Below are 15741 nucleotides of genomic sequence, written 5' to 3' on the forward strand. Positions count from 1 at the left end.
CCTTCTGTTCTTTTTTTTCCCCTAAATTACATGTTTCTGTTAACAGCTACTATCAATTCTTTGATATGAATTCTCAGCATCAATTTACGAACTCCAGAGATGAAGCAGCATCAATATTTAGAAGCGAAGAATACAAAGCCTTGGGCATCTGGATGGCTCAGTCAGTTAGGCATCTGCCTTCGACTCAGGTGGTGATCCCAGGGTCGTGGGATGGAACCCCAGGTTGAACTTTCTGCTCAGCTGGGAGCCTACTTCTCCCTCTCCCTCTGCCTGCAGCTCCCTTTGCTTGCGTTCTCCTTCTCTTTGTCAACTAAATAAAATAAAGTAAAATAAAATAATGTAAATAATACATTTATTTATTTATTAAAATGCATTTATTACACAATACATAATGTATTGCATAATTATAATAATGATTAAATAATTTATTAAATATTTATATTAAATATATCGATTTAATTAAATAAATATTTTTTAGAATTTAAAATATTTCAAATTTAGATTGTTAAATATTAAATCATTAATTTAATAAATAAATATCTAAACATAATTAAATAAAATAATTTATTCATTAAAATGAATAAAATAATGTTATCATTATCTGAGCATGTATTTTTATTTTTTTATTTTTTTTACCAGAAAAGAAACACCTGCTTTATTAACACAACAGCAACAGAAAGGGTTTCCAAGTTCTTCGAAGGAAAATAACATGAACAGGCAGCACCTGCTAAGTGTTACAAGACTCAGTGCCCACGCTGATTGTTCGAGAGCTCCCCCCACCCCGCAGATGTCTCCTCCCTCAGGGCTGCTGCCAAGAACAGGCTTCTCACTGCGGTAGCGTCACAGTTAATTCCTCAAACAGGAGACTGAGAGGGTATCATTCCTGTTTCAGAAGATCTTGGTGTTAAAGAAGCGGCGGCAGCAGCAGCTCTTAGTGTAGAGAACATAGCCATTTGGAAAACATGCTTGTTTCTTGAATTCAAGAAAAACCATGAGCCAATCTATCAATTCTTCTCCGCTCTGGTCTGCCAGAGTGGGGTCTGAAGATTCCTTTTCTGTCGCTATCACATGTCTGGGTAAGAGGAGGAAAGGTGGAGGGGGGGCCGTGGACGAGGGCTCTCCTCCCTCTGCGCTGGTGGTGGTCGCTATCTTTTGTGGCAGCTGCAGTAGCAGGGGGGTGGTGGGGAGGCCACCCAGCAGTCACCTCTTCTTGAAGCCATACTTTTTGCGTTCATAGAAGAGATCGGTCTTAGAGCTCCCCAAGTTGACAATCTTTGGGCAACCATCTCTATCCTTCTCCTGGATGGTGCACTCCTTACAATAATAGGCATCCGAGACTCCAGGGCCTCCACAGATCACACAGCGCCCCTGGTAAGAGCCATAATTACACTCATCACATATGCGCACCAGAGTTCAGGGACGCACGTAGGAGTCACAGATCACACACTTGCCATCACATTTTTCACACAGTCTTCCGATGGCAACACCAGCCTGCTTGCGGCAGAAAATCAAATCCGGATGATGTTTAGCCATAGTTCCAGCGCAAGCCGGCCACCGGAAACTTCTGTATTTTTAAATAGTCTAAAAAAACCATCTAATACAGTCTAAATACATTGAGTTCAGATATTTATACAAGTTAACCCAGACACTCAACCCACAAACAGTCAAAACATTTGTTTTTATCTACTACTCAAAATACGATTGTAATGTATTTATTTATAACTTTGACATAGGAAGGAAAGTTGGAGGAAAAGGAGACATTTGCTTTTAATATTTGAAAATTATTTTGTTGATATAAAAAAAATAAAAACCTTAACACATGAGCATTTCTTCTGAAATAACACTGTGATGTTTCTGAGTCGCATTCTATTAAAAGTGCTGATAAAATGGCCTCAGTTACTCATTTAAATTATCAGCTGAATGGGTAACAAATGAAGTAGAGAGCTTTTTAATTATTTATGAATGTATTGCTTGTGGATGGAGTGCCACATAGAGTTACCTCTCTTTTTGGCTTTGTTTTGTGAGCAGCAGTGGAATCTATGAATGAGATTAAACATAAGGACATTCACAGAAATTCTTAATGAACTTCTGGGGAAGGGCAATAAGTGCAAGGAAAAACTGCAGCAAGATTAATTACAAATTTCAAGTGGTCATCGCTTAATTATAGAAGCTTTTAAGTTCAAGTAATATATCTTTTTTATGAGCCTATCATATTGTATTAATTACCACAAACTGCACTCTTGAACACTTATCTTTTCACATATTACTTATTCTTAGTACTTAAAATTACCTTTATGATTGATCAGTAAATGGATTTTACTGACAATGCATTTATTTACATAAATAAATAATGCTGTTTATATATATAAAAACAATTGAATATGTGTATGTGTTCAATGAAATTTTTTTTTCAAATTAACATCTTAATTCTACCACATTGGTTACAAATAGACTTTATAGATTCATCAAATATTTTATTCTCAAATTTATATCTCCTTTGTGAAGTAAATGAAACTGTATATATTAAATATAATCCTATCACATGTAACAGTTACTAGTGCATCCCAGGACATACATAGGTCAGGTCCTAATCAAGGCATCACGGATAACTGGATTTAACTTTCTATCCTAGGAGTCTTCTGTATATTTCTGTGGCTTTTATACTACAATCAGGAGGAAGAATTCTTTTGCTAAAAGCTTCCAAATCACTATGTGAGTAGATTATTTGTAGACTAGTGATATAATATTATAGTTTAATATGTAAAGCATGATAAAATAAAATGCTATTGCCATATTTAATTTGTTCAGTAAAGCATTCATTTACTTATCAAGCATTCATTTGCTTTTTTTAAGATTTTATTTATTTATTTGACAGACAGAGATCACAAGTAGACAGAGAGGCAGGCAGAGAGAAAGGAAGGGAAGCAGGGTCCCTGCTGAGCAGAGAGCCTGATGTGGGGCTCTATCCCAGGACTCTGGGATCATGACCTGAGCGGAAGGCAGAGGCTTTAACGCACTGAGGCACCCAAGAGCCCCAAGCATTCATTTTCTTTATACAGAAGAGTTAGAACAATATTATATAGTAGGAAATACAGTAAATAATCTAGAAACCTTGATCATTTTGTTTTGGCAATTTTAGAACATAAAATTAGCTAAAGCTCAAGTGCAAGTTATATTTGTATCATAGGAGGAAAAGTTAATTAAAAGTTTGTTTATTACCATAGTTTAACACTTCAACAAAATGATAACGAGTCAAAAATTAATGAATATATGAAGTATACAATAAAAACAATAATCTTGAGTGTATGTGACTCACTGTAGGTATTGATAGGCTAGAAATCAAAGGGAAAGTATCTATAGGGTTTGTTCAGTTCCATGTTCATCAGATTAATAGGCTTTCTCATATTTCTTCCTTCACCACATTAATTTGTCTAATGAAGTTTTCAAGAGTTAAAGACAGTGATAGGTTCATGGCTGGAGAGAAAGTACAGAATCTAAGATAGTTCAACAGTGCTTATTATTTAAGAGAAAGACAGCATGGCAGGTGAGGGGTGGAAGGAAAGGGATAAGAAGAGAGAATCTTAAGCAACCTCCTTGCCCAGCACAGAGCCTATAGGGGCTTCATCTCATCGCCCTGAGATAACAACCTGAGCTGAAATCAAGAGTCAGTTGCTTATCTAATTGAGTCACCCAAGTGCACCATTTTTTCCCCTGTATCTTTATTTTCATCTCTTTCTGTAACTGAGTTTCCCTTCAAAATCAGGACTTGCATACACAACCTAAATAATTATTTTGGGATTTGATCACGTGGAAGAGGAGAGAATGAGAAGAGCTAAGTGGTCCAGGAGAAACATATATGAGTTCAGACTGAGTGGATTATGATTGTGGACAACTGAGCATCAATCCTAATGCACAGAATACATCTCAGAATTATTTTCCTGAAACAAGAAAGAATCTGTTTAACCCACTGGCTTCTGCATCCTATCCACAGTGGTTAAAATTCATCCCAGAAGTCATTAATGTCCCTGACTTTTCTATTACTGGGCATGAGAGAGGAGCTGAGTGGGCTTGGTCAGTGTCCCACCTAATGAAAGGCAGAGCAGATTCAGGCAAAAAAAAAATTATTAGTTCTTTCCAAATTAGATTTAATGGGATTCTATTTTTTATTCATGAATTCATTTTACATTTTATATTTTATCGATTTTTCTAAGCTTTGGCCAATATTCACTGCATTTTTGAATAGCGTTTATCTATTAGTGTAAATCATTTTTCTGCTACATTTGTTTAGTCATGGTTATCCATTTCTTCTTTCAAGTTTTTTAGATATGATATCAATTTCCAAATAAATTATTTAAAATGTTTATTTTTCATACTAAACTTCTATGAAAAACATTGATATATGTATTATGGCATATTGTTCCCCTTTCAACTTATTTTTTAAAATGTGAATGTGCCTTGGCAAATATATATTGTTTCTTTTTAAGTTTATGTAGATTCTTCATAATTATCCCAAGTTTTTGGCTTATGGTTTATATTTTTTTAATAATTTTCATACTGCCAATTAATAAATTTTTTTCGATTACATTGTCTAAGTTGCTATTGCCATTATAAGTAAAAAGCATCTGGAAATCTATATTCCTGTCCAGTTTCCTCAAATCACTCATTATTTTCAGGATCTAGGTGGATTTTCTTACAGGTTCCAGGTGGACAAGCTTTTGAACTGGCGCTAAGTATTATTTCTGTTTCTGGCTTCCTGCATTTACCAGCTTAGGGATCATTTTTAAGAATTATGATGAAATGAGGCATCATATTCTTATTCTCAACTTCATTAATAATGATATTAGTGTAACATGTCTTACAAGATAATAATAGATACATGTAAAATAATTTCATTGACCAAAAAAGTGGTGGAAAATGTAAATAAAACACAGTGGCAACCAACGACTCATTTCAAATTGAGCTATTTTTTTCCCCCTTTATCTCCCTGTCTCTTTAATTTCCTGTAGCACATTCCTACAAAGTATTTTAAGGTGTTTTATATGCACATACATAGAGATCATCATGGAGTCTAAATCTAATAATTCCTTGTCAGTTTTAAATATTTTAAGTATGGTTCATTCCTATGTCAGTTGGCTATTAACTTTTTCTCCACACTCCACTTAATTGCAAGGAAATATTTAATTTTAATATAAATTAATTAATTACTTTAATAAATATTTTTACCTTATGGATTAATCTTTGATGCTTATTTCTTAATTTTTTTAACTTTTAAAATTTTATTTATTGAGAGAAAGAGTGAGAGAGAGAGAGAACAAGCGCAAGCAGGGGAAGCTGCAGAGGGAGAGGGAAAACAAGAAGCAGGTTCCCCACCAAGCAGGGAGTCAAGATCAGTCTCAGGGCCTTGGGATCATGATCTGAGGTGAAGGCAGAGGCTTAGCTGACTGAGCCACTGAGTCTAATTGTTATCTTTGATATTTAAGGAAATACTTTATCATCTCTAATTGATCCCCTATGTCACAAATACAGTTTTCTCTATGGTGCTATTAATTTTATTGTCTTCAAATTAGACTCTTTTTCTGGAAGCACTTTTAATCAGTCTCTTAGGTCTATAATTTAGTTTTTATACATTTCATTTAGCATTTTATTTTATCTTCATCATCTCTGATTATTCTTGACCAGTACTCATTGGTCAAATCTTTCTTATTAATCTATTCCAAAAATTTGTTTGTTTCTATAATATTTTGTTATTACTGCTGTCGTTCTTAAGTTTTGCCTTTATATTCTTTTTGTTTTGTTTTGTTGTTTTATGCTTTGGTGTTTTTGTTGTATTGTTTTGTTTTTCTTTGAATTAATACAATTAAATCTTTAGATTTCCTTCATACCTTTAATTATTGTCACTTATTTTCACAAATGATATTACCATAGTAGAGTAATTCTAAATATTTCTGAATTAGCTGTATTATTTCTTTTTAGGTATAAAGTTAACTTCCAGTTACATGGACTTAATATTTTGGTCATTCTATTCTAGTTTTATTGCCTTATTATTGGAAAATATAGCCTGATACTTAACTCCAGGGAATGATGTGAGAGAGCTAGGTTCTTGTCTCTTGGAGTCAAAGAAGGAATCTCGTGGGCAATGGAGAGTGAGTAAGTGACAGAAGTTTATCAAGTGAATATATAGAAAAAGCTCTCACAACTAAGAGGGGTCCCCACACAGTTAACAATGAGTGCCTTCAGGGTTTATTTTTTATAAAAAGGTAACCAGGCAACTTTAATCCTTTTAACATCTCTATCAATAACTGCTGCAATGGCTTACCTCCTTTTTAGGGTCTGATTATTCTTTTTTGGTTACAGGTGTTTATCATGGAGACACCCACCCCACATGACCCACCCCATACACCTAGGGCAGGGTGGTCCTCCATCCCACATGCCTGATCAGGGTGCTCTTCCCTGGGGTAGGGTGGTCCAATTTATCTCTTTACTCTGGTTTTCCCACACCACATTTTGGGGATTTCTGAGAGCCTGTTCACAAAGTTCCCTATGGATCTCTTCCTCCCTAGCCCCACCTGTCCGTTACTCATTTTGAGAGTTGATATTACCAAGTACTGTAATTCTAAAAATTTCTGAATTAGCTGTATTATTTCTTTTTAGGTATGAAGTTAACTTCCAATTATATGAATTTAATATTTTGGTCATTGTTTTCTAATTTATTGCCTTATTCTTGGAAACTATAGCCTGATATTTAACTCTAGGAATTTATTGGCATATACTTCTGGCCTAAATAATGGCCTGTTTGTGTAAATGTTCAACTTATGCTTATATACTTACTGAAGACTATTGTTTTGGGGTCAGGATGGCTACATTTATTAATAGATCAAGACTATTAGATTCTCTAAATTTTAATGTCTCTTAGTTTAATCTAATTAAATTATCAGTTAATGAAAGAAGTTAAATTTTTTATGTACTACTGCATCTAAACTTATCAAAGTCTTTTGCTATAATTAGACAAGTATGTCATCCTGTTTTTACACCAAGTCTTACATTAAAAAAAATCATACTACCTAAAATATTATTCATTATTACTATTATTATTATTGTTATTTTTAAAGATTGTATTCATTGGCGTACCTGAGTGGCTCAGTCAGTTAAGTGTCTACCTATAGTTCAGGTCATAATACCCGGGTCCTAGGATAGAGACCCACAGGGGGATCCCTGCTCAGTGGGGTGCTTCTCCCTCTCCCTCTGTTATTCCCCCTGCTGTGTGCATGTTTTTCTTTTCTCACTCTCTCTCAAATAAATAAGTAAAATTTAAAGATTATCTCTCTCAAATAAATAAGTCAATTTTTTTTTCTCAATGGGAGGAAGAAGCAGACTCTCCACTGAAGAGGGAGCCTGATGCAGGGCTCATTACCAGGACCCTGGGATCATCACCTTAGCTGAAGGCAGAAACTTGAATCGAAAAAGTCACTTAGGCACTCCAGTTGTTTATTTATTTATTTATTTTTATTATGCATATGTTTTATCTCTCTTTTCTTCAAGTCTTTTTTTTGATCTTTTTACTTTTTTCATAAAACTGAATTATTTCAAGATGGCTTAGTCATCCTCTTTTCCCCAACCCCATAGGTCATAGAGTACATTTTAACTGTTAAAATAATATTAGTATTTAAGTGCTGCCTACAAAAATTAATGCAAATTATCTGTAGTCTGTATTAGTGAAAATATTTTTTTTTATTATGCCTTCCTATTCCAATGACATTTTATAAGGATCTAAATGTTTACATTTGTGATTATTTTTTTCAAGATAATAACGCTATTACTTCATTCTTTTTTATATCTGATGTTATTTAAAAAATTTCTGTCAGTCTGATTCTTGTTTCTTTATTAATGAATTATTTTTTTTCTCTCTAACACTTATGATTTTTTTTTCCTTTGGTATGTATGCCCTAGTTTGGGATTCATAGAGTCAACTATAGTTATGAATATTTTCTTTTCTTTTCTTGTATGTAAGTTTTAATCCAGTGTCTTGACTATTTTATGCTTGAGAAATAGATGTACATTAATATTCAAATATTTCTTTCCTTTTCTTTCTTTCATTTAAAAAAAGTCATTTATTTTATTTTATTTAAAAAATATTTATTTATTTATTTATTTGGAGTAGAGAGAGAGGGTCATGAAGAGTGGCTGATTATATACTTTCAATTTGGGAGGAGGTTAGGGATAGCACAAGCCTCCAAGGTATTTTATAATCATGGTTTCCAGGACCTTGAGGGGGCTAGCTATTTTTAGGGAAAGGTCATTTATTACTATTTAGTAAAAACTCAGGGAAGAGACTCTTCTGATGTGTATCAGTGGGTATATGCTTGGGAGATGATTGCCAATGTATATCTTGAGGGCAGGGGTGGGGAGTAGAGATAAAGAGGTTTCCAAAGTAATTTTTACATGTGAAAGTAGATTTTCAGTATCCTGGGGGGGGGGTGGACTTAGAATGCTTTTTGCCCTGAGTGGATGTGTCCACATGGAAGCAGCTGAGTCCCAAGAGGAACTTCAAGGACTTGTCAACAGGCTATGAGTAGTAAGGAAATCTAATTTTTTCTCTAGCTTTTGTTCCACACACATCACCTACATCTTACACCTCTTTTATATTGATAATTTTAATGCTTTGCTGGTATCCAGATGACTATATCCTTAAGTGACTTCTTATCTCTATTGAATCCATTACGTATTCTATCCATTGTATTCTTAATTCAACTAGATTACATATATTTAATCTATTAGTACCACTAGGTTCTTAGTCTTGTTTTTATTTCAAAATCTTTCCTTATTTCCTTACACTATTTATTGGGTATATTTTAAATCCCTGATATACTCACTTATTATATATAAGGTGTCAACCTTATTCTTATTTTGAGGTAGCTATATCTTTTTGGGTTTTAGGACATCATACCAACAATGCCAAATAATTTTCAGACAACAGCAGGATCTCCAAGAATTCAACTAAATTCTGACACTATCTACCTGAACATAGCGTAAGATTTCATCAGTTAAGGGATCAGTCCTCCAAGACTATCTCCAACCCCATCTCAGATGCCAGTCTCACTGTAGGCCCCAGGTTATTACCTGTGCTTGTGACTGAGCAACTACAGGTTGGACGTCCCAGTGACCTACTTCTTACATTCTTTTAATTTGCTACAGGGACTCACAAAGCTCAGAAAAATACTTACTTTATGTTTGCCAGCTTATTAAAAGATATAATAGAAGATTTAAATCAATAGATAGATAAAGAAGTGCACAGGGCAAGGTATGGAGAATGGGCACAGAGCTTCTATTACCTTCTGTAAGACTGCCACTCTTCCTGCCTTTTCATACATTTAACAAACTAAAAGCTTTCTGAACCCAGTCCTTTCAGGTTTTCTGTGGAGGCTTCATGACATAGTCATGACTGACTAAATCATTGTCATTTGCTGATCTAATCTCCAGCTCCTCTTCCCTCCCCAGATAATCCTGAATTGGGAGGAAGGGGAGGCATGTTGGGCAAAAAGTTATGAAGGCTTTCACCAAGTGGTTGGTCCTTCAGGCAAACAGCCCTTGCCTTGAGTGAGGTCTGAAGGTCACTTCATGAACATAACAAAACACACCTCTCTCACCCTTATCACAGGAAATTCCAAGAGTTTTAGGAGCTGAGAGTCAGTAGCCATGGTTGAAATCCAAATATTCAGATGACCAAAATATATTTCTTGTAAACCACTATATTACACTACATGCTTAAGTATTTAATTATGTGATCTTTTAAACTAATATTTTTCTAAGAGTCTAAACTGTTCTGTCAGTAATCTGGATTGGGGAGTGATGTATTGCCAAATTTCTGTCGTTTCAGTCCAGGAAGTCAAAGAGAAACAACAGGAGAGCCCGTTAGGGCAGGAAGTTCAAAGTAACAATGTTGACTACTACTCCCTTCTCTTGATTTTTTTTTTAAAACAAGCAAAGCATCTCTTCAGAGTTGCAGTTTAAAGCCAAGAACATGCGGAATTGGGAGAAAAAAATAGTTAAATTTGGAGACTTGCAGAGGTAGAATCAGAGTAGTGAAAGCCATTACAGTAACAGAACTAACTGAGGTCAGTCTTTGGTGAATCACAGAAACAGGTGGAGTTGTCAAACAAAGGAATCTTTGTTTACAACATACAAGGATATCACAGGAAATAAGTTCCAAAGCCTTGACTGTTTGAACAGGAGAGAGATTATTATTTAGTATTTAAGATGAATACTCAGAAGGGAGAGTTTTATTATTCCGTGGATGCATGCACATCCACATATGTATTTGTGAAATATGTATAGCATGTTCACCTGAATGAAGCTTGTATTCCACCGAGGGCAGAAACTTCAACGTTAGAATAAAGCATAGATAACTGTTGGACAAGGGAAAGGGACTCTGCAGGCTTCAAGAGCAGATATAAACTAGATGGGGTCTTGGGCTCATTTTCTGGGACAAGGAATGCAAGGCCTTGATTACTTTTGATATTTCACTAGGAGTTTTACCACTGATTTATTGTCTCAATAGCTTAGGCTATTTCCTGGTCTGGTAGTGACTGTTAGTTTTCCCATTGCCTTTTTCCCTCAAAATTCTTAACTAGTGAGGTTTTTGCATTTCTTTGTAAGAACCTCCCAGGGAGTTTTGGAAGAAGTGTGCTTGGGCAAGTACAGGTAAGGACAAAATAGCTGGGGACAAAAAATGACTTTTCTTATGTCAGGAAAACTATATCTCATCTTTAATTTTCTGGGAACATCTAACTCTTTCTGCTGATGTTACCAGCAGGCATCTGAGATATTACTGATTGTTCTCTTGAACCTAAGGAAAAGGAAATGTAGAAAGCAAAAGACAAAACCTTAAAATCTATCCTGCAACTCATCAATTCACTGCAGCCACGTCTCTGTCTTTCCCTTTCTCTTTTTCTCTCTTTCTCTCTCACTTTCTCTCTCACATATGCACAGCACGTGGAAATCAACTTAAAACAATTTTTAATTTTCCCTATTCCATTTTAATATACTTGAGGCATGATCATTTTCTTAGTAAATACAAGGAAAAAAATCTAGGATTCCATCATTCTGTGTGATTAAAGTATTGAGGAATTTATTTCCAATAGCACTTATAAAAACATATTTTATTTAAGTAATATTATATAATCATGTGCCTGCATTTCTTATTCTCCAACTAGTATTATTTGGCAATTAATATTTTGTCAATCAATATTCCCCTATATCTGAATGTGTGGGCAGTGAGAGATGAGTTAGAGGCCAGGATGGTGAACACTCCCAACAAATGCAGACTACCTATATCTTAAGCCATGATTTTCTTTGCAAAGGTCAACATTGATAATGTTCTAGTCATACCTCCGTGTACCAGGAAAGAAGTAGCATATTTCTTGAAAGACACAGCTATCAAAGCTCCATTGAGAAACCGTAAATATGGAGAAGGGATTTGTAAATTATATATCTGATAATGGACATCTACTCTGATTATTAAAAAATGAATAAAAATAAAAAACTTTACTAATAACCAAACAGAGTATCCAATTTTACATGTGAAGGAAATAATGGAAGAGACATGTCACCAAAAGGATAAGGATGGCTTATAAGCACATGACAAATTTCTCAACATTTAGACATTAAAGAAATACAAATTAAAATCATAATGAGACATGCTTACATATCTATTATAATGGCTAAAATTATAAAGGCTAATTGTCCGTGGTCTGAGGTAGATTGAGAAGCAACAAAAAATCTAAATTGTTGTTGGCATATATCATGATACAACCACTTTGGAAAATAGTTTGAAAATTTTTTTAAATGCAAAATATGTTGCAGTTACACAAATAGCCATTTTACTTCTAGGCATTTAACCAAGAGAAACAAACCCTATGTTCATACAAGGACTTGTATATGAATTTCATAGCAGCTTTATTTTTAAGAATTGAAAACATTGGAAATGTTCATCAATGTCATCCATAGAGCAAAGACAAATTATGATCTATTCATTAAAGAGATTACTATTCAACATCAAAATGAACTATTTACAATTGGCGATTCTCAAAGTAATGATGCTGAGAAAAGAAAAGCCAGGCAATGAATAGTATATACTGTGTGATTCCATGACTATAAAAAATCTAGAAAATACAAATTTATATATAGTCACAGTCATCAAATATATTGGTGTGATGTTAGTGCCTTCTTCTGTGCTCCCATAGCGTCCTACACTTGGATCTCCGAGCATTTGTTACACCATGTGAAAATATGAACTCTTTTTCTTTATTCTGTGTTACTAGCACAAGAATCCTTGAAATTTTATGGACATTTGAACTCTCCGTTATTAGCAGAAATTCTATCACACAGTAAGTTTCCAAACATAAAAGCCAGAGTTTTACAATGACTGCTAAGCTTTTACATGATCTAGCCACTCATTTAACCTCTGTGACCTCTTTCCCTGCTACTCTTCAGTCACTCACAGTGGCCTCCTTGCTATTCCTCAGATATGCCAGGCATGATCCAACCTTATGGCCTTCAAGATAGCCAATTCCTTTGTCTGGAGTGACCTTATTGCTGATAGTTCTGGGCAAATTCATCACCTTTCCATACCTTTGTTCAATTCTCAGCTTCATTGTAACTGCCCTGATCTTCCTATTAAAAATTTTAACTCCCCATCCCCTGCCTAGCAACCTTGATTTTTCTCACCCTGATCGAATTTTTCTTTTTCCCCATTGTACTCATCATTTTTGAATGCACTATGCAATTTTTATTAAGGTTTATAGCTTTTAATTGTCTCACCCATGAAAATAAAAGTTCTACAAAGCCAAGTATTTCATTTACCAGTGTAGTCTGAAGAAATATCTGCCATATAATAGGTTCAATAGACAATTGGTAAATTTCAGAATAAATTAATGTTGAGAGAATACTGAATTTCATAAGTCATTTCAATAATTTTTTCCAAAAAATAAACTACGTAAAACATACTTTAAATTTACTTTCAAAATATTTTATAGCATATAATGGACAACATACATAAGCCTTAAAGAAACAATCATATAAATAACCATTTCATACCTACTTTATTTATTTACTTATTTATTGCTAACAAGATAGCTCGATTTGATATGCGGTTTCTGACAACCAACCTCAGAAATATTTCCATCTTCATGAGAAGTCAGAAAGAACCACAAACCAACCCTCAAAATAGATTCAAAGAGAAAATTCTCTTTAAAACATTTCCCTTCCTGGGGCACTGCAGTGGCTCAGTGAGTTAAAGCCTCTGCTTTTGGCTCATGTCATGATCCTAGGGTCCTGGCATTGAGGCCCATGTCTGGCTCTCTGCTCAGTGGGGAGCCTGCTTCCACCTCTCTCTCTCTCTCTCTCTTCCTGCTCTCTGCCTACTTGTGATCTCTGTCTGTCAAATAAATAAAGAATTAAAATCTTTAAAAATAATTTCCCTTCCTATCAGAAGCAGACCAAACCACTAACAAATTCCCCAGAAAGCTTCATCTAAAAGGTTGTACTTTCTTTAGACACCTAGCAGGACCTTCTTCTCTGGGCCTGGTATTTTTTCAAGGGCCTATTCCAGAGAATAAGACACTAAACTACTGTGCGCCATGGGCCTCAGAACCACGAAAGAGATGATGAGGGGCACAAAGCATGCCTCTGGTCACCAAGAGGGTATGGAAACGTCTGCTGGTTTTCTGCATTTTTCAAAGCTGAGTTTTTAGCTGGAGGCCGCTCCTTTATGATAAATTGCTGATACCGTATTAGTAAAAGCTATTATATGATCTTTTACAAACCATTTTCTATCTTTGCATTCTCATGTGCCAAGACAGACACGGATTATTTAAAACCCTGAAGAGAGTGCTCTTGCATTTAAATTGCCTGTAACCTTCGTGTAATAGACTTATGATTGATGATAGATGTAGTTAAAATATAACTATTTAAAATATTTACTCTCAGTAAACTATTTCAACCTATGCTCATTTAAGTAACTTGGTGCATAATCCCTTTTCTATTAAACCATAGTGCAAGGACCAATGCCGCGTTTCTGAGAGAACCTCAAGATATTTTTCTAGAATGGCCCTATGCCTATATATCAGGCGTCCTGTTTTCACTCCCTTTGTGGAGCACCTACCCTGGAGGTCATGTAATGACCAATGACCAAAAGAACAAACAAAAAACCCAAACATCAAGGTCGAAGTGCCATCCCTGCCTGGAGAAGAGGAGACTGCTCAGACAGATCCCGGGCAGGCATCTCAGCCCAGGCCTGTGCTGGGGAAGCTGGTTCCTGGCTTTGGGCACAATCTGGAAGCCAGCAAACTGACCCAAGAGTGCAGCTGGCGTTTAGGACTGATGATCTTTTCCCAGCCAGGCCGGGCGAGGACACCCACTCAGGGAGCCAGGCTAGGGGCTGCCCAGCGCAGGCGCTGGCAATGCTGGCAGCCCGCCAGAGCTTCGCCCCGCATCCCAGCCAGGGCCAGGGCCTCAGGAGGCAGGCGGGCAGGGGCGGTGCAGAGAAGGGGCTTTGCTAATTTCCAAAGCGGGAAGTGAGCTCGCGGAGGACTCAGGAGGGAGGGGGTCCGGGGCGGGTCAGCGGCCGCCTGAAGCAGGGGCTTTGCTAGTTGACAAGGCAGGAAGTGAGCTCACAGAGGATGTGGTGGAGAGTCTGGGAGGAGGTGGAGGGGCTGGCTGAGGAGGGGCACGCAGCGCCAGGGTGCTGTGCTGCGGCCCAGTCGGGACGGCAGGACCCACCGGACTCGCCACTCCTGTGCTCATGCGTGAGGCCATGCTGTCCTGCTCCTGCTGCCTGCTGCCCCTCCCCGCCCCAAGGCTTCTCTGGACTACCCTCGGAGCACAGGTAAAGTGACACCGCGCTGTGCCCTCACCTGGAGCAGAAAGCAGGGGACTCGACCTAGGGGCGGGTAGGGGGGTTGTCGAGGCCCAGCCTCCCAGGAACCCCAGGGCACCGTGACCACCCCAGACGCTGGGCCGAACCCGAGTCTGCATGGGGTCGGGCTGGGGTCAGTGCCTTGTGAGGTGCCCCTCACCAATGGGCGCACTAGCCCCCATCATACGACACCCCTACGCGCACCTGCTGAGGACCCCATTCCCTCCCCAGGCGTGGCCCCGCTGCTTTTGTTCTGATCTTGGGATCCCAGGTGGAAAATAGTCCCTCAGACCTCCCTGGCAGCAAGGAGGGCAGGGAGGGATTCTTGGTTTTCTGCCCTGGCTCTCCCCATTCACAAGCCTTCTGGCTTCCCTTTCCTCTCCTCATTGTCAGTTTTTTTTTTTTTTATTTTTTTTATTTTTTATTTTTTAAGAGATTTTATTTATTTATTTGACAGAAGGAGATCACAAGTAGGCAGAGAGGCAGGCAGAGAGAGAGAGAGAGAGAAGGAAGCAGGCTTCCTGCGGAGCAGAGAGCCCGATGCGGGGCTCGATCCCAGGACCCTGAGATCATGACCCGAGCCGAAGGCAGCAGCCCAAACCGCTGAGCCACCCAGGCGCCCCTCCTCATTGTCAGTTTTATTAAATGGTTTTCTTCTGCATGTTGACCCGAAGATCTATATCATGAATGAATATACAGGAAACTGAGTCGGAGCCCACCTTTGAGAGCCCACCTGTAGAGGCCTTTCATTAGAATGGTCTCTGGTTCTAGCCTCAGTTCAGAATACTGCATGTACCTGAGCACGGAGTCCAGATGTTTCTTTCATGTCT

At 37.2% G+C, this 15741-nt stretch overlaps 1 long non-coding RNA gene and 1 pseudogene across 1 annotated transcript in view; both read right to left on the reverse strand.

The window, feature by feature from the left end:
- Positions 1–15741, reverse strand: part of LOC131808276 (uncharacterized) — a 162012-nt gene that overhangs the window by 24585 nt on the left and 121686 nt on the right. The window lies entirely within an intron of this gene.
- LOC131808275 (PHD finger-like domain-containing protein 5A) lies at positions 640–1559 on the reverse strand (annotated as a pseudogene).

Source organism: Mustela lutreola, chromosome 9 (genome assembly GCF_030435805.1).
Source record: "Mustela lutreola isolate mMusLut2 chromosome 9, mMusLut2.pri, whole genome shotgun sequence".
In the NCBI taxonomy this organism is placed as follows: Eukaryota; Metazoa; Chordata; class Mammalia; order Carnivora; family Mustelidae; genus Mustela; species Mustela lutreola.